Genomic DNA, 19,354 nt, shown 5'->3' on the forward strand with positions numbered 1-19,354 from the left:
AAGAATCGAATGCTGTCTAATGACAGCAAAGAATAAGCATAAAAAGAAAAAATACCAGTTTCGTTTGATCATACAAGTTGTGACCATTGTGCCGGTAAATGTTTATCTAAGTGTAACGAAGATTCTCAAACACTTTTTTTATGATACTTTTCGCTCGTATCCTCCAAGCTTACTCATGCATATTCCTCGAGTGTAGGCTTTCCTTTCTACAAATGCGACACACAAATAGGCATGATAGGCAATTTCCTGTGATCGAGAGGGGCATTATATGACGGCTAGAGGAGCTTCTTTTCTAATAAGATACTGCAATTATTTTTCTTTTCTTTTTATATTCCGCTTTTTAATGTTTTATCAGGAGTATCCAGTTTTAGTTGGTCTTTCCTGCATTTTTTTCTGGTGATGACTCTTAAGATTCTAAATCGGTAGACTGTTTTAAGTCCATTCATCGTGATGAAGACAACTATGAGCGAAAAAATATTTTTCAGAATAGATAACACGCTACAATTACACATCATCTAGCTCTCAAAATAAGACAGTGGTGGCCTTGGAGCGCAGTAAATGGTGTAGAAATAGTATCACCGACCCAACTCAGAGCAGTGCCTTGATGCGAATACACCAGTCCATTGTGTGGAATAAGGGCGGTATCATGGAGACGTGACATAATGACAGAAAACGTCTACTGTCTATGTGTCTGCCGTAGAACTGAGCACACACAAGTATTTCGGAGCACATCGTACATTGTTGAACATGGAGCTCCGCAACAGATCAGCCCTACGGGTTCACATGCTGACCTAACGACATCGTCAATTACGACTGCATGGGCACGGGACCATCGGGATTCGACCGCCGATCAATGGAAACTCGTCGGCTCTTTGTGTGAGCCAACTCCAGACATGCAGCACGTCACGGACGCAGGCTGCTGGGAGCAGCATTATGCAGTGGGAGGCAGTCTCCTGCATTTGCATGGGACCTGTGGTAGTAATCGAATACACGTTGACAACTGCGAACCATCTGCATCCCTTCATGATGGATGACTTCCCCGACCCCGATATCATCTTCCAGCAGTATCACTGTCCGTGTCTCGGAATCAGAACACTGCTACAGTGGTTTGAGCAGCATTATAATGAACGTTCATGTCTCGGCGCCCAAAATCGCCTGATGTGAATCCTGTGGAGCTCATATGGGTCGCTATCGAACGCCATCACCACATACGCAAATGAGCGGCCCATTATTTTCACGAATTTCATGACCTGTGCGTAGACATCTAATGCCCACACCTGCACAAACCTACCAACAAACTGTCGGATCCCTGATACGCAGGATCAGTGACATATTTCGTTCCATAAACGGACAAACACGCTATTAAGGAAGTGGTCACAATGTTTCCGCTCATCAGTGTACAGTATGTCACTTCCCCAACCAAAGCTAGCACTAATACCAGTAAGTCTACCAATGATTACGTTATTTATGTATTGTATCAAAACTACCGAACAGTAGTTTAGGTATGATTCTTGAAGTTTTCCCGGAGGACATAATGTTCCATCATCTTTCGGGCGTGCACTCGGGACAGCGACAATTCTTCTTGCGATATTTCGGCTAGAAACCTCCCAGCCATCATCAAGGCGAGTCAGAGACTGAGTTTATAGCGTTTGCGCGTGCCTATTTATACGTAACTCTGCGTATAAATAGGCACGCGCAAACGCTATGAACACAGTCTCTGACTCGCCTTGAAGATGGCTGGGAGGTTTCTAGCCGAAATATCGCAAGAAGAATTGTCGCTGTCCCGAGTGCACGCCCGAAAGACGATGGAAAACTAGTTTAGGTAGATCGCTACTCCACGCTCCAAGATTTTTTGGTGTAGCTACGCGGGCTGTCCGATGTGTCTACTAGCAGACATGTAATAATACGTAAGAGCAGTGTCCAAAAAGATTATAACCGACAGGGACAGGATATGAGTTTCACCTCTTGGCCGGCCGGTGAGGCCCAGCGGTTCTAGGCGCTTCAGTCTGGAACCGCGTGACCGCTACGGTCGCAGGTTCGAATCCTGCCTCGGGCATGGAAGTGTGTGATGTCCTTAGGTTAGTTAGGTTTAAGTTGTTCTAATTTCTAGGGCACTGATGACCTCAGATGTTAAGTACCATAGTGCTCAGAGACATTTGAACCATCACCTTTTGTCAATGACTAACGGTTTCAAATCCGAAAACATATTGCTTCTGGTAGTGAATGCATGTCCATTTCAAACATTTTCCGAGCGATCATTTTGAAGGGATCTGTAAGCAATAGTCATATGGAGCCAGGGATCCTCTAAAGGTCATTTCCCAATGTGGCGTATAGAACTTGCCGACTTCAACGGACCAAATAACACAGGAGCTGGGCAATAGCTGTCTGGACGGGTGTATTGTGATCGTAAGAGTCACGTGTTTGGTTCCATTCAATGAGACTTTTAATACTGTAGCGTGTGGAAAAGTAGTTCAGGCCAGAGGTAGTTCTGTAATGTTTTATTCATGTTTTTCATGTTATTCATTTAGCTTATGGTCAACGTGAACTAGGATAATTATTTCAACATTCTCTGTGGCCATGTGTTGCCCTTTCTTAGACCTCTTCATTATGTTTATGCTATGGACACTCTGTCATCCAAGATGACATCAACTGCATTCACAGGGTTCCATGCTTACATTTCTGATCTAAAGAGCACACAGGCACCATGTCGCATTTCGGCTGACCCGTTAAATAATCGGAAGTTAATCCAAAGAGAATGTTTGGGACTGTCTGGAACAGTGGGTATGACATAGAAATAAACGCTCCCAGTTCTGTAGCTCTACAGGATCTAACGTCAAAGAGTGCCATCCCCAGAAAAATTGAGGATTTGATCCTCAGGAACTGATGCCGTTATCAGTGCTGCAGGGAGTGTTATACGGCATCAGTGTGATGTATCCTGGGAGTGAGTAATTTCTTTGTGGTGTGCTCACCGATGGCGGTTTATACCGCGTTACAGCAGGACGGCGAAGAACTCGACTCGTGTCCAGAGCTCGTGTATGTATACCACTGTCTCTCGCCTGAGTGCACACTTTGCCCACCTAACGTGCTTTTCCGTCTGCGTGGGATGATGGCGGAGGAGGGAGGAGGGGGGGGGGGAGAGATACTGCAGAAGTGTCACATGTGGCAAGCAGCTTTGTTTCATGTTTCGTATTTCTTAGGAACATAGATTACAAAACAAATTTTTAGTATTACTTAATTACTTTGGCGTGCTAAATACATACTAAAATTTATATCCGGTACAAAATGGTGGCGTATGGATAGATCCAGACAGTTTCGCATGATTTTATCACTCAGACTGTCACGCAATCGTGTCTTACTTCATTTCATAATCAAGAAAAGGCTTTCGTGCGCATATGTTGATCGAAAAATTGATATCACGTTTGAAAACGTCATTATATGTAGACATAGAAAGCTTCCCGAGGAAAACAGCGCAAAACTCCTGGGCGGTATTCACATAATAGAATTTGTCTTTTAAATGGGAATTATATTGTAGATCCACTTGTTACATTTGCAGATGCAGCTCAGAAAACAGATGCAAAATTGGCAGTATCCTCAAACGTTTAGTAAGCCATCGCCAGCATTCTTTCAATGCCATTGCTGCTCGCGTTGATCGAGATCCAATGACTGTTAGCAGAATATGGAATCGGTGGGTTCAGGAGGGTAATACGGAACGCCGTGCTGGATCCCAACGGCCTCGTATCACTATCAGTCGAAATGACTGGCATCTTATCCGCTTGGCTGTAAAGGATCGTGCAGCCACGTCTCGATCCCTGAGTCAACAGATGGGGACGTTTGCAAGACAACAACAATCTGCACGAACAGTTCGACGGCGTTTGCAGCAGCATCGATTATCAGCTCGGAGACCATGGCTGCGATTACCCTTGACGCTGCATCACAGACTGCAATGGTGTACTCAACGACGAACCTGGGTGCACGAATGGCAAAATGTCATTTTTTTTCGGATGAGTCCAGGTTCTGTTTACAGCATCATGATGGTCGCATCCGTGTTTGGCGACATCGCGGTGAACGCACATTGGAAGAGTGTATTCGTCATCACCATACTGGCGTACCACCCGGCATGATGGTATGGGGTGCCACCCGTTACACGTCTCGGTCACCTCTTGTTCGCATTGACGGCACTTTGAATAGTGAACGCTACATTTCAGATGTGTTACGACCCGTGGCTCTACCCTGCATTCGATCCCTGCGAAACCCTACATTTCAGCAGGATAATGCCCGACCGCACGTTGCAGGGCCTCTAAGGGCCTTTCTGGTTGCATAAAATGTTCGACTGCTCCCATGGCCAGCACATTCTCCAGATCTCTCACCAATTGAAAACGTCTGGTCAATGGTGGCCGAGCAACTGGCTCTTCACAATACGCCAGTCACTACTCTTGATGAACTGTAGTATCGTGTTGAAGCTGCATGGGCAGCTGTACATGTACACGCCATTATCAAGGCCGTTATTACGGCCGGAGGTGGTTATTCTGGGTACTGGTTTCTCCGGATCGATGCACCCAAATTGCGTGAAAATGTAATCACATGTCAGCTCTAGTATAATATATTTGTCCACTGAATACCCGTTTATCATCTGCATTTCTTCTTGGTGTAGCAATTTTAATGGCCAGTAGTGTATATAATAACTCGTGTGACGTAAGAGAATTTGCTGTTTGCATTAAAAGTTCCATCAAGTGTTCGATGCCTGCATATTTAACACAAAGTGCTTCTTAATGTGTAGAAAAATTAATCCCTTACAGATCGTCTGTCGATAATAATTTTTAGCTCTTTCGTTGTCAACTAAACCTTCAAATGCCTTCTGCATGGTTTTGTAAAGCCGTTTCATAGCAAATTTACAATGCCGGTCGATTATGCGACTACATTAACAGTCATAGAGTTTTCACATCCTTCTCCTCCGCTATTCTTATTCATTTTTGAACGATCTTGAATATAGATGGCTAGATTTTTGCACTAACATCCACTGGAGCTGTGAACTTGCTTTATACTGCGGACAAATTGCTAAGGAAAACAGCGCTTAACACCAATATTCTGGCCAACCGAAGAAAGTCATGCCACTCAAAGTATCCCGCATGAGATGCTGGAAGACAGTGTCGCATCGCACTGCTGAATGAAATGTCGCACTACGCCGGAAAGCACCGAGCAAATCCGACATAAAAGAAAGTGGTTGTGTGACTAGGGCCTCCCGTCGGGTAGACCGTTCGCCGGGTGCAAGTCTTTCGATGTGACGCCACTTCGGCGACTTGAGTTTCGATGTGGATGAAATGATGATAATTAGGGCAACACAATACCCAGTCCCTGAGCGGAGAAAATCCCTCACCCAGCCGGGAATCGAACCCAGGCCCTTAGGATTGACATTCTGTCGCGCTGACCACTTGTTTTTTTTTATAAAAACGTTTATTTAAAAAGACAATGTTACACATTCAATATACATAGTAAGTTCATGTACTAACCATGGACACTTGTTATACGTGAAGTTATTTAAACAAAAAGAGTTTGATCATTTCAGTTATGTTGATGTTAAAGAAAGACAACAGAAGATTGAGTTACTCCCTGAATTACCAGAAGGAATTAAACATCAATAAAAGTTTTTTTTAAAGACATTCAAACTTCAACATGTAGAAATAAAATCTGCACTTTAAATTACATGAGCTCCAATAGTTCTTTATGATGGATATCAGCAAGTTGGAGGGATAATTTTAAATATAAAACAATTTAATAATCATATTAGACAATTTCTGAAATACTTGAGGATGGCGGGAAGGAGATATATAATAAAGTTGACTAGCCTGCAACTACACTTTCTGGACATTAATTGAATGTTAAGTATCTGAAGTGATCCGACCTATATACGAGTAATAAATCTTTCACTGTCAATCTGACTTACACATCACAGTGCAAAAATGAACAGGGCAATGTGCCGGCCATTAAATACGAGGTGTGGCTAGAAAAAAACCGGACTAGTACTAGTGAAACAATAAAACGAATGCAATAAGGCTGAAAGTCGCGTTGCCTGTCACGTGACTCTCGCTCCGCCTACTGCTCGAGTTTCATCTGCCTCCTGCACTCAGTCTGCCCGTGGCGTCTGTTTTAAGTAGTTGACGTTTTGTCTGTGCGTCGGAAAATGTTGAGTGTACAGAAAGAACAGCGTGTTAACATCAAATTTTGTTTCAAACTAGGAAAATCTGCAAGTGAAACGTTTGTAATGTTACAACAAGTGTACGGCGATGATTGTTTATCGCGAACACAAGTGTTTGAGTGGTTTAAACGATTTAAAGATGGCCGCGAAGACACCAGTGATGACACTCGCACTGGCAGACCATTGTCAGCAAAAACTGATGCAAACATTGAAAAAATCGGTAAACTTGTTCGACACTTTCCTTGTCAACTCCTGTTAACTCAGACACTGCTCTGATTGTTAAACGGCGATCTTGTCGAACAAGTTTACCGATTTTTTCAATGTTTGCATCAGTTTTTGCTGACAATGGTCTGCCAATGCGAGTGTCATCACTGGTGTCTTCGCGGCCATCTTTAAATCGTTTAAACCTCTCAAACACTTGTGTTCGCGATAAACAATCATTGCCGTACACTTGTTGTAACATTACAAACGTTTCACTTGCAGATTTTCCTAGTTTGAAACAAAATTTGATGTTAACACGCTGTTCTTTCTGTACACTCAACAATTTCCGATGCACAGACAAAACGTCAACTACTTAAAACAGACGCCACGGGCAGACTGAGTGCAGGAGGCAGATGAAACTCGAGCAGTAGGCGGAGCGAGAGTCACGTGACAGGCCACGCGACTTTCAGCCTTATTTCATTCGTTTTATTGTTTCACCAGTACTAGTCCGGTTTTTTTCTAGCCACACCTCGTATTACCACTCAGCTACCGGGGCTGGCCAAAGCCGAGATGAAGCGAGTAGTAACTAGACAGGCCGAGCCTCGGCCCACACACGGGCAGCACATTGCATACGCCGAGGCCGTCCATGCGTTATAATGGTTCTTAGTGCTGATAAATTGCTTTACGTAGTGACTCTAGGAACGACATGTGGATAGAGGAAACCCTCTTCGCAAATAGAGCCGTGTGAAGAAGGCGAGGCAGGTGAAGACAACGGCAGCGTGGGTGCTTGTGCGCCGCGCTCCCGCCTTTGTTGGCGGCGCAGCTGGCGGCTGCTCCCCGCTGCTCGCGTCGTCGGCGGCGCCGCTGCTGCAGCTGCGGGTGACAGCCGCCGCACGGCTAGGCGCGCGCGGGCGCCGCCGCCGCTGTTTTTGGCAGCTCGGCTCAGCTCGGCGCGTGACGCGGGGGCTGCCTGCTGCCTGCTGCGTGCTGGCGCGCCTTCCCTCCGGCGTGTCGGCCGCCCGCTGGACACACATCCAACCCCGCACTCCCCATTCCCGCCAACACGCAATTTTTACATCCTCCCGCCGCTCCTTTCATTTTATCAGTCGCTGTAACGCTGGCTGTGAAGGCATTCAAAATTCATATCTGCTCCTCAGAGCGATTTTTAACTTTTTACATAGTTATTTTTTAATTATTTTTCTTTCTTTTATCTGTTATATTGTCCGACGCTACACAAAGCAATCGACAAGGACAAAGGTTGTTGACACACAACGTAGTAAAAAGTAAAGCATAATGATATTTTCACTCTGCAGAGGAGTGTGCGCTGATATGAAACTTCCTGGCAGAAGCTCTCCTGAGAACCTTGCAGAACTAACACTCCTGAAAGAAAGGATATAGCAGAGACATGGCTTAGCCACAGCCTGGGGGATGTTTCCAGAATGAGAGCCGGCCGGAGTGGCCGTGCGGTTCTAGGCGCTACAGTTTGGAACCGAGCGACCGCTACGGTCGCAGGTTCGAATCCTGCCTCGGGCATGGATGTGTGTGATGTCCTTAGGTTAGTTAGGTTTAATTAGTTCTAAGTTCTAGCCGACTGATGACCTCAGAAGTTAAGTCGCATAGTGCTAAGAGCCATTTGAACCATTTGAACCAGAATGAGATTTTCACTCTACAGGGAAGTGTGCGCTGATATATCCTTCCTTTCAGGAGTGCTAGTTCTGCAAGGTTCGCATGAGAGCTTCTGTAAAGTTTCGAAGGTAGGAGACGAGGTGCTGGCAGAAGTGAAGCTGTGAGGACGGGGCGTGAGTCGTGCTTGGGTAGCTCAGTGGGAACAGCACTTGCACGCGAAAGGCAAAGGTCCCGAGTTCGAGTCTCGGTCCAGCACACAGTTTTAATCTGCCAGGAAGTTTCAAAAAGTAAAGCAGTCCACAGCTTCGAGGTTGGTTTAAAAACCACAGCTTTCTACTGGACATAGTCCTATTGGTGGTGAGTGGACGCCAAACCATGACGCAATTTGGCATTTTACGAATTAACAGAGCACTGTAAGACGTGTGAGAATCGCCTGGGAATCGAACTCTGAATCCTTTCGTTTGCTGTCCGACACCCACTGAGCATAATAATTACATACAGCAAAGATGACGATCTGTCGATCTCTCACTGGTGAACGTCCATTACGTCAGTCCAAGAAAATGCGAAGGGCGCCACTCCAAGTTTGCTGCGATATTTGGCACAAAAGGTTCTGTTATGGATTGGATATCAAACTGGCTTTTCCTTGGAGTTGTTTTCTGAACCGTTAAATATAAAGTAATTCTGTTTTCGACTTAATAAACTGTGAAATATTTCTTCCCTAAATGACATAGTTGCTTTTACAGCCATATTAATTACAGAGATATCGGTATCAAATGCACTTTTTTCAAACGAAACTAGGCCTGCCGGTGTGGCCAAGCGATTCTAGGCACTTCAGTCTGGAACCGCGCCACAGCTACGGTCGCAGGTTCGAATCCTGCCTCGGGCATAGATGTCTGTGATCTCCTTAGGTTAGTTAGTTTTAGGTAGTTCTAAGTTCTAGGGGACTGATGACCTCAGATGTTAAGTCCCATAGTGCTCAGAGCCATTTGAACCACTTGAACCAACTAAACTAGTAATTTATGTTGCTATTGTCGCAATCTCAAAAGAGACTAATTCAAGGGCATATCACTTTTAAATATCCGATTTGCAATTTCGGACAAATTTTCAGGTTTAGAACATACATTTTACCTGTTTTGGACGTCAAACCGATTGCTGTCTTTTCTGTCTCAAGCGGAAGGTCGTTGTTACACGGATCTGTCGAGTCAGACTGATAGTGTGCTGTAGCTTTACACAGCTAACAGTGTTCACTTACAAAAGCTCGATGGTGGAGAACAGCTTAATTTAAAAATGGCACTACTCATACGTGGCTACGTGTGGTTCGAACGACACACTGGTTGAATGTCAGACGACGTGGCTCCTAAGGATGATCCACTGTTGTAACGGCTCTGATCTTATTTCTGCTTGAGCTCTGGAAAACAGGTACACATCAAAAACTGATTGTATTCAGGTATCAGGTATTCAGGTATGAAGGCAGTCAAATAATAACCTTTCACCATGAGTTTAACGTCAAGATATACATGGGAAAGTTTCATCAGCAACAGAAATAAAAAGGAACTTACATAAATATGTGGTCATAACAACTTACTTAAAATACCATTCATGTCATCGGGCGTTGGAAATGTCGACAGTTTACTGCCAATACACGTTTTCAGTCGCTGGTGCAAGGACTTTTCGAAAGACTGAGGAATTTCTTCAGTATTACTGTAGGTGCTGCAACAGTGTGATGTCTTAAAATCTCCTGAGTCATCGGAATGTTTTCTTGGATTTCGCCTTGAGTTAACCCCAGAGAAAAAATGCCGATGGTGCTAGATCATGCTGACCTGCAGACCAACTGATAACACCATCACGTCCTACTGGTCGTCTAGGAAAGAGCTGAGTGTACGTTTTCCTAGCCACAAACGAGTAGTGAGCCATCATTCTGGTACCACATACATCTATATATTTCAAATCGTACTTCCTCTGGGACAGTCGGTAGCACTTCAATAACAAACTGTGGTATGTTCCAAGCTTGCTGTTACCCCTTGCATAATATTCCAGTGCCCTTCACCTTATAATGTTTTGCGCATTCGCTGTCTTGTCATTCTTGTTGAACACAGTCTTTCAGGATACCTTTGTGTGCACAACTCAACTGTCCCCTTCGATTTCCTTCTCCATTCTCGGTAAAGAATTAGAACTGAAGACTTTTTTTTTAAAGTAACCAACATCCAACAGACGTTAAGACATATACAGAATGAATTCTGCAAAACGTAAACTTTCACAACAGGAAATGTTACAATTAATAAAATATTCCGGGTTATTATGCACTTTGATATTGACATCAAAGACTGTTTACTTTGTAATTATCGAGTGCTAGATGATTGTCCATATGCACTTACAACCTCATTTCAATAAAATTTATACAGCTACTGGTGGTGTATACAAATATGACTTACATTAATTAGATTTTTTATTTTTATGATTTACTTGTCCAGTGATGATTTGCCTGTGGTGACACGGTTGTTGTGTGAAGAGACTGTGACTTGGTAAGAATGCGTTAGAGTCCTCATTTCCAAAGTAAAATGAAGAATATCCTCTACATCCACATCTGCGTGGATACTCTGCAAATCACACTTGAGTGTCTGGTAGAGGGTTTATCGAACCCACAAACCAAACATCATCGACATTTATCGAACTACCTTCACGATAATTCTCTATTATTCCAACCTCTAACAGCCCGTGAATAAAACTAACACCTATAACTTTCCGCGCGAGCTCTACTTTCTTTTATTTTATTATGATGGTCGTTTCCCTCTGTGCAGGTTGGGGTCAACAAAATATTTCGACACTCGGAGGAGAAATATGACTGAAATTTTGTGGAAAGATTCTGCCGCAACGAAAAGCACCTTTGTTTTAATGATGTCCACCCCAAATCCTGCATCATGTCAGTGACACACTCTTCCCTATTTCCCGATAATACAAAACGTGTTACTCTTCTTTGAACTTTCTCTGTGTACTCCGTTAATCCTATCTGGTGAGGATCCCAGTCTGCGCTGCAGTGCTCCAAACGAGGACCGACAAGTGTGGTGTAGGCAGTCTCTGTAGTAGATCTGTTGCTTTTTCTACGTGTTGTGCCTCCCCCACAACATTTTCTATGTGTTCTTTCCAATTTAAGTTGTTCGTAATTGTAATTCCTAGATATTTAGTTGAATTTACGGCCTGCAGATTTGTCTGATTTTTCGGGTAACCGAAGTTCAACGGATTCCTTTCAGCACTCATGTGGATGACCTCACAATTTTCATTATTTAGGGTCAATTGACGATTTTCGCGCCATTTAGATATCTTTTCTGAATCGTTTTGCAATTTGTTTTGATCTTCTGGCGACTTCAGTAGACGATAAACGACAACATCATTCTGTTAAAAACCTAAGACGTGTAACACCATAGCTTAGACACTACATACCTTTTGTTGATTCATTTAGCTTTCTGTTTTTTTCAATATCCCATTGTTGAATTTCTGTAATTAGTGTATGATTAATTCGATACTGTAATGAAGTGTAACCTCTCTAATATGCACAATATGAGCAAATGATATGTTTTGTCTTTCTCACATAATCTCTTTGGTTGTCTTTAAAAGTGAATAATTGTGTTTAAATATTTTTTGTAGGAATGTCAATATGTGCAAATGTTCTGTTTTATTTAATATGTTTGGTTGACGTTATGTAAACTGCTGACCTTCACTTAGGGTTCTTAGTTATTTTGTATGTAAAAGGTGTTGTGTTTCCCCTCGGGAACGGAAGCATGCAGCGCGCGCAAAATGTATTTGGCATGGATAGAAAGGTGGGACCAAGGGTCAGTCGGAGACGAGCTACTGAACCGCCAACAGCTCATGTAACAACAGTGGATTGTGCTGGTGCCGCGAGAGGTTTTTTGTGCCGTTTTCCAATGTGCCAAAGCCTCGGATGGATGTATTTGTAAGCTAGCTCTGTTTTGGAAATGGTATCTATGATCGCCACCAAGAAATGACAGAGTTTTATCATTATCAACTGCTGATCCACCTGACAGGACGTACCACCACATTGCGCAATCACTATAACGAACTAGAAGAATCGTATAAATGTAAAGTGAAGGATCAACTCATTGGATGTTTTAGTGTGCTCAAATATAGGGTAACTTATAGCTGAATTTAAGTACCCACCGTGGTTTTGTCCTTATCACCACACCTCTCAGGTTCCTCTCCGTTTGAACTATGATTACCGAGTGTCCTTGTTGTGGAAAAATGAAAGCCTCAAAGCCTTACAGTTAATTAAGTAATGTTGTTTTATGTTGGTAAGAAGGGTGTATTCAGATTTACTGTGGATTTGGTAAAATTGTGGGAGGTAGTAGATGTAGCTTTGTGAAAGCCTCCCAGTGACTGAAACAGTCCAATTTAAAGTTTTGTGGACTTTCAAAGTTACCTATTTAATCATTGACTTGGTAGTAGAAGACTGTGGTAATAAAGACAGGCAATAAGCCATCTTGAAGTTAGTTCCAAAAGTAAATATTACTAAAGTTTGGCTTGAAATGTTCTTCTTAGTGAACCATTTGCTGTTACTTTTAAAAATTTAAAGTTCTTAAAACTGAGGATTATAAAGTTTTGATTAGTTAATAATCATAGTGCTGCCTGTTGTAAATTGCAAAAGGTGAGTCAATATCTTACAAATATTCAGTTTGTTGTCTCACTGCAGTAAAAGTTGAGAACTGCAATTGTGGAAAGTTTATACTCATGCTTGCTAAGTACTTGTTTCTGTGGTGTATTGATAGTCAATATGAATAGTGTAACAGGATCCACTGTTTGTCCATTGTGCTCATGATAGATAACAATTAACAGAAAAACCACTATCTATGAAAACAGTAACTTCTTTTATTCAGAGGACAGTGAGATGTAGTTTGCTGGTGAATTTTTTTTATTTATTCCCATGTCAGATAGAAAATCATTTGGTAAAAGATAGACTAAAACTATGCCCAATTTATAATTTTGCTGTGAACTTTATTCAAATTTCATGTCAGACAGGGAAGTGTTTGAAAAGTGACACTAAATCTATGTCCAATTTATAATTTTATAGGAAATATTAATAGTAATATTATTGAAACCATTCAGTTTGCCTAAGCCCTGAAAGGAATAGTGTTTGTCATGGTCTGTTGTACTTGTGCAAATAGCCTTGTTCTTCTATAACTGTTAGCACTTTTCTTTAACGTGAGCATATGCAGATGCTAGAGTTCATTGCACTATCTTGTGGCAAAGTATAGGCTGTGTTTGCCCATTGAAGTTACTTGTTTTCAATTTCTTGAACAAGAATGTTACTCATTCGTATGTCGCCGGCCGCGGTGGCCGTGCGGTTCTGGCGCTGCAGTCCGGAACCGCGGGACTGCTACGGTCGCAGGTTCGAATCCTGCCTCGGGCATGGGTGTGTGTGATGTCCTTAGGTTAGTTAGGTTTAAGTAGTTCTAAGTTCTAGGGGACTTATGACCTAAGATGTTGAGCCCCATAGTGCTCAGAGCCATTTTTTTTCCATTCGTATGTCTAATTAGGCTGGCGACCGTTTTTATTATCATTTTGACACTGTAGATAGGTAGATTATTGTTTCTTACTGTTCTATAATTTACATAATTCTGACTTTCACTTCCGACAAGCCACCTCCGTTAGGTTCAAAAATGGTTCAAATGGCTCTGAGTACTATGGGACTTAACTCCTGAGGTCATCAGTCCCCTAGAACGTAGAACTACTTAAACCTAACTAACCTAAGGACTTCACACACACCCATTCCCGAGGCAGGATTCGAATCTGCGACCGTAGCTGTCGCGGGTTCCGGATTACAGCGCCTAGAACCGCTCGGCCACTCCGGCCGGCCCTCCGTTAGGTACATCACGGTCAACACAACTAAATTCCTTTCAGAGGGTAACACTGCTCCGCTTCTTTATACTTCAATTGCTTTAATAAAAATAATTTCATGTATACGAACTGCCTCCAGCTTCGAGGTTATGGTATAACAGTAGCGGGCGGCAGTGTTATAGACGGATGCTCAGGTTGTTTCCTAAATTATTTTTTATGGATAAGGAACAACAGAGGATCTATAACATTACCTTGGGGAACGCCAGAATTCACTTCTGTTTTATTCGATGACTTTCCGTCAATTACTACGAAGTGTGAACTCTCTGACAGGAAATGAGAAATCCAGTCACGTAACTCAGACTATATTCCATAAGCAAGCAATTTTACTACAAATCACTTGTATTGTACAATGTCAAAAGCCTTCTGGAAATCCAGAAATACGGAATTAGTTTGAAGTTCCTTGTGTGTGTAAAGAGTTAGCTGTGCTTCACAAGGACAATGTTTTCTAAATCCGTGTTGACTATATGTCAATAGACCGTTCTCTTCGAGGTAATTTATAATGTTCGAACACAATGTATATCCAAAATCCTGCTACATATCAACTTTAATGATATGGTCCTGTAATTTAGTTGGTGTTGGTGTGACTTGTGCAACTTTCCAGTCTAGCATACTTTACATTCGACCAGAATCTCTTTGGATTTTCTGCCAGGTTTCGAGACAAAGTTTCGTTGTGGAAACTAGTGTAAGCATCTTGCATTGAAGTCCGTGCTAAATTTCGAGCTTCTGTAAAATATCGCCAGTCTTGAAGATTTTGAGTTCGTTTAAATTTGGTATGCCTTTTTTGTTGTTTCTGCAACAGTTTTCTGTCCCGTTTTGTGTACCATGGGGGATCAGGTCCGGCGTTTGTTAATTTATTTGGTATACGTTACTCAACTGCTGTCGATACTATTTCTTTGAATTCACGCCACATGTGGTCTACACTTCCAGTGTTAAATTGAAAGGAGTGGAGATTGTCCCTAAATCGTCAAGCGAAGTTTTGTCTGCTTTTTTGAAAAGGTATACGTTTCGTTTATTTTTGAAGGATTTGGGGGTTACAGTATTCAATCTCGTTACGACAACCCCGTGTTCACTAATCCCTGCATTCGTTTTGATGCTCGTTCTTAGCTCAGGATTATTTGTTGCTAAGAGTCAAGTGTGTTTTCACAACCGTTTACTGTTCGCGTGGGCACATGAACTAAGCACTCCAAATAACTTTTAGACAATGCGCCCAGTACAATTTCGGATGATATTTTATGCTTATCTCCGGATTTAAACATATATTTTAGTCAACAATCGAGGATACATTAAACACCACCAACTATGACTGTATCAGTCGGGTACATGTTTAATATTAGACTCAAATTTGCTTTGAACCTCTTAGCAGTTGTATCATCTGAGTTAGAAGGTCGGGAAAAGGATTCAGTTCCCGTTGCCAAGGATGACCTCTGCCCTTACTAACTCACAGGAACTATCTACTTAGATTTCTCTACAAGATAAACTACTTCTAATAGCAACAAAGACGCCACCGCCCAATGTGTTAGCCTATCCTTTTGGAACACCGTTAGGTTCTTCGCAGAAATTTCGGCTTAACATGTCTCCGGCTTTAGCCAGCTTTCAGTGCTTACGATTTCTGCATCAAAGCTTTCTATTGGTGTGTGGAGCTCTGGTACTTTCCCAATACAGCTAGGACAATTTACAATGGTTAAACCGATGGTTCCTGCATCTACGTTCTTCCTGTATCCGAGCGACACTCTAACCTAAAAAACCGCCCAGTCCATGCCACACAGCCCCTGCTACCCGTGTAGCCGCCACCAGCGTGTAGTGGTTTCCTGACCTATTCAGCACAACCCTGAAAACACAGGAAACAAATCTAAGGGGTCACTGAATTCCAACCACATGACAACCGACGTTTTGCAGTGACGAAACCAGACTGGCATCTAAGGATATTTCCCTATTTTAAAACACTGAAAACAGTTTTGCTATAAATCTTGTTCTTTTTCCGCAGATCATTTTACTCTCAGCTCGAACTCCCTTGGAAAAATAAATCACTTCTCACTGGCGCGTGAAACTGGTGGAGACTGATCAGAGAGGGAAGTTTCTACGCCTGCCGCCGCCCCCCGCCTCCCAGTGACAGCTGAGGTGATTGTGGTGTGGCGCCTCCAGCCCCCGCCTCCGACGCCGACTCCGACGCCGCGGGCCTGCATTATTGGCAACGCCGGCTAATTACGGCGACTAAGACGGCGCCCGCTGCCGCCGCCCCCACCCCCGCCCCCGTTCTTATCAGTGCGCGCTCCGCCCCCGGCGTCACGCCTCGATCCCCGCTCCGTGTCATTGTCTGGGCAGCCCCTTGCTCTCGTTGCTGCGGGGATGGAGGGGGTGACAATACAACACTGCCGCCGGCGTCCCCGCCACGCGCCGCGGCGTCCGCATTACTTGGAATACAGGCAGCAACGCCTCCCAGGATTTGCCGCGACAAATCCGATTTCCCTCATTTGTCAGTAGCCTCGCCGCCTTTGGTACGCAGGATGTATCGTATCGTCTGAAACAGAGTAATTGTTTCCGAGACCCACGCAACCATCTTAAGCCTTACTTCAGAGGATATCCACTCCACACACGTTGCTTAAATAAGGGACCAGTTACCGTAGTGTGCATTTGTTAATTTCTACATTAGAGACTTCTTCATCCCCAAAAAAGATTCTTATCCGTCATCAGCGAAGCAAGCTAACACGACGTCTCCAGAATATCAAGTTTTAATGGTTCCTGTACTCTCCTCATAACTGTTGTACCAGTAACAAGGAACACACGCCACACCTCAACCTGATACATTCTCCTGCTTGATGTCCTTCATCAAAGCCGTTCTCCATCAGTTGCTACATCAAGTGTTCTTTATTTTGTAGACAAGAATATTACTTGCCTTTTGCAAATATGTTTTATTATTTTTTAAACAAATGTGTTTTATGTAATTTAGGCATCTACACTGCACTACAAGCAACACAGGTTATTGTTTGGCTAACTACAGATACTTTTTTAAGAGTAGCATCGTGTTTCATGACATCACTTTTAAATTACATTAATGTTTACATTATTCACAACTACAGGATTCTGATTTATGACTTATGCCTCTTTACGGTTCTTTGCAAGCCATTCGATTAGCTGAATCAAGCTTGGTTGAAAACGTAAATATAAATTAATTTGTAAAATTCATGTGATATTTAATCTTATCCGCAAGATAAACAGTAAAGAGAATATACGTTTATAAATTTATTCCTGAATGAAAGTAGCATGGAGTTAGTATCACATTTTAGTGATTACATTTCCGCTTCGCAATACGAATATATACTGCTGACCATTAAAATTGCTACACAAGGAAGGGTAACGAAATAATGTAACTACACTTGTTGTGCACACACACTGAGATGGCAAACGTAATTTTGGATAACGATATGCAAATATACGTCAGCGTTGGTATCGCGTACACAAGGTACAAGGCGGCAGAGCATTGGCGGAGCAGTCACTTGTACTCAAGTGATCCACGTGAAAGGGTTTCCGACGTGATTACTGCCGTATGACGGGAATTAACAGACTCTGAAAGCGGAATTGTAGTTCGAGTTGGACATATGGGACATTCCATAACGGAAATTATTGGGCAATTCAGTATTCCGAGATCCGCAATGTCACGAGTGTGCTGAGAATACCCTATTGCAGGAATTATCTCTCATGAACGACATAGCAATGACCTGTGGCTTTCACTTAACGACCGAGAGCAACGACACTTGCGCAGAGTTGTCAGTGCTAACAGACAAGCAACACTGCTTAAAATAACGCAGAAATTAATGTGGGACGCACGACGAACATATCCGTTAGTACAGTGCAGCGAAGTTTGGCGTTAATGGGCTCTTGCTCAAGAGGAGCGACGCGAGTGCCTTTGCTAACAGTATGGCATCGTCTGCAGCACCTCTCCTGGGCTCGTGACCATATCGGTTGGGCACTAGACGATTGGGAAACCGTGGCCTGATCAGATGAGTCCCGATTTCGGTTAGTAAGATCTGATGTCAGGGTTCGAGTTTGGCGCAGACCCCACGAAGCCATAGATTCATGGTGTCAAAAAGACACTTTGCACGATGGTGGTGGCTGTATAGTGATGTGGGCCCTGTTTAAATGGGAATCACTCGGCCCTCTGGTTCAATTGAACCGATCATTCACTGGAAATGATTATGTTTGGCTACTTGGAGACCCAAGCAATGGTGGAATTTTTATGGACGACAGAGCCCCATGCCACTATCCCACAGTTGTTCGCGATTGGTCTGACGAACTTTCTGGACAGTTCGAGCGAATGATTTGGCCATTCAGATCGCCCGACGTGAATCCCAGAGAATATTTATTGGACATAATTGAGAGGTCAGTTCGTGCACAAAATCCTACACCAACGACACTCTCTCAGCTATGGACGCTGTAGAGGCAGAATCCCTCAATATTTTTTCAGGGGCTTCCAACGACTAGTTGAGTCCATGCCATTTCGAGTTGATGCACTATGCCCAGTGACACTCCATATCATAACGTCAGATGCTATATTCGTGTGACGATGACAAATCCAGTTGTAAAGCTCGTTCTTGTGGGAGCCTCCAACCACTGATACCTGCATTTTGATGCTCCTGGCAGAAGTGGAACTCGTCTCAGAAGATGAAGTAGTGTCATTCCTACGTCCAATATTGCCGTTCAGTGTACCACATTCGACGCACCTCTCTCGGATGTCGTATCAAGCAAAATTACAAAAATGGTCACCTTCGTGACTGTGATTCTCCAGACGTCATCTAGCTGTCCCTGTGGATACCTGTCTTGCTGCAAAACGAGCCCATTTCCTGACTTAAGATACATGACGTCGTTGTGTTATCCTGCTGTAAGCTTATTTGTCCGTCGCTGACATAGAAAACTGCAAACCTTCTTTCTTTCCCATCTGGGCAAGCTGCGCAGTGACTAGAGTACATGTAAAGCTTACAGAGGACAGGGTAAATGCTAGCTACAATGAAGTCGATAATTCGATCGTAATATTGGCATTTTAATTTGATATTCCCCACAACTGACAAAATTTACAAAAAAATTTGAATCTCTTTGTCCACCCACACACTCTTGAGAATGGTTCATTAACAATTTGCAATTACGCCCCCCTATTACCGGCAGCTGCGTTGATAAATTCTCGGCATCTCGCAAGGATAACTCCTAGATCGAGAATATTAGGTAAGTTGTTGGAAGTGTTAGGCGTTGGTGAAAATCTGAGCACACAAAGAGCTCTAACCGCAGAACTCTGCACGGAACACGCGTTGGTGCAATGCTGCGATACAGACCGTATATCTCCCTTCGAAGACGATGGCCAAGACGCCGTCTCCAAGTCCGTACCGCTCGATAGCTGAAGGCGAAGTCCCCCCACAATTTTCTCGTCTCCCACGCGTA

The sequence above is a fragment of the Schistocerca nitens genome, chromosome 5 (genome assembly GCF_023898315.1).
Source record: "Schistocerca nitens isolate TAMUIC-IGC-003100 chromosome 5, iqSchNite1.1, whole genome shotgun sequence".
Lineage (NCBI taxonomy): Eukaryota > Metazoa > Arthropoda > Insecta > Orthoptera > Acrididae > Schistocerca > Schistocerca nitens.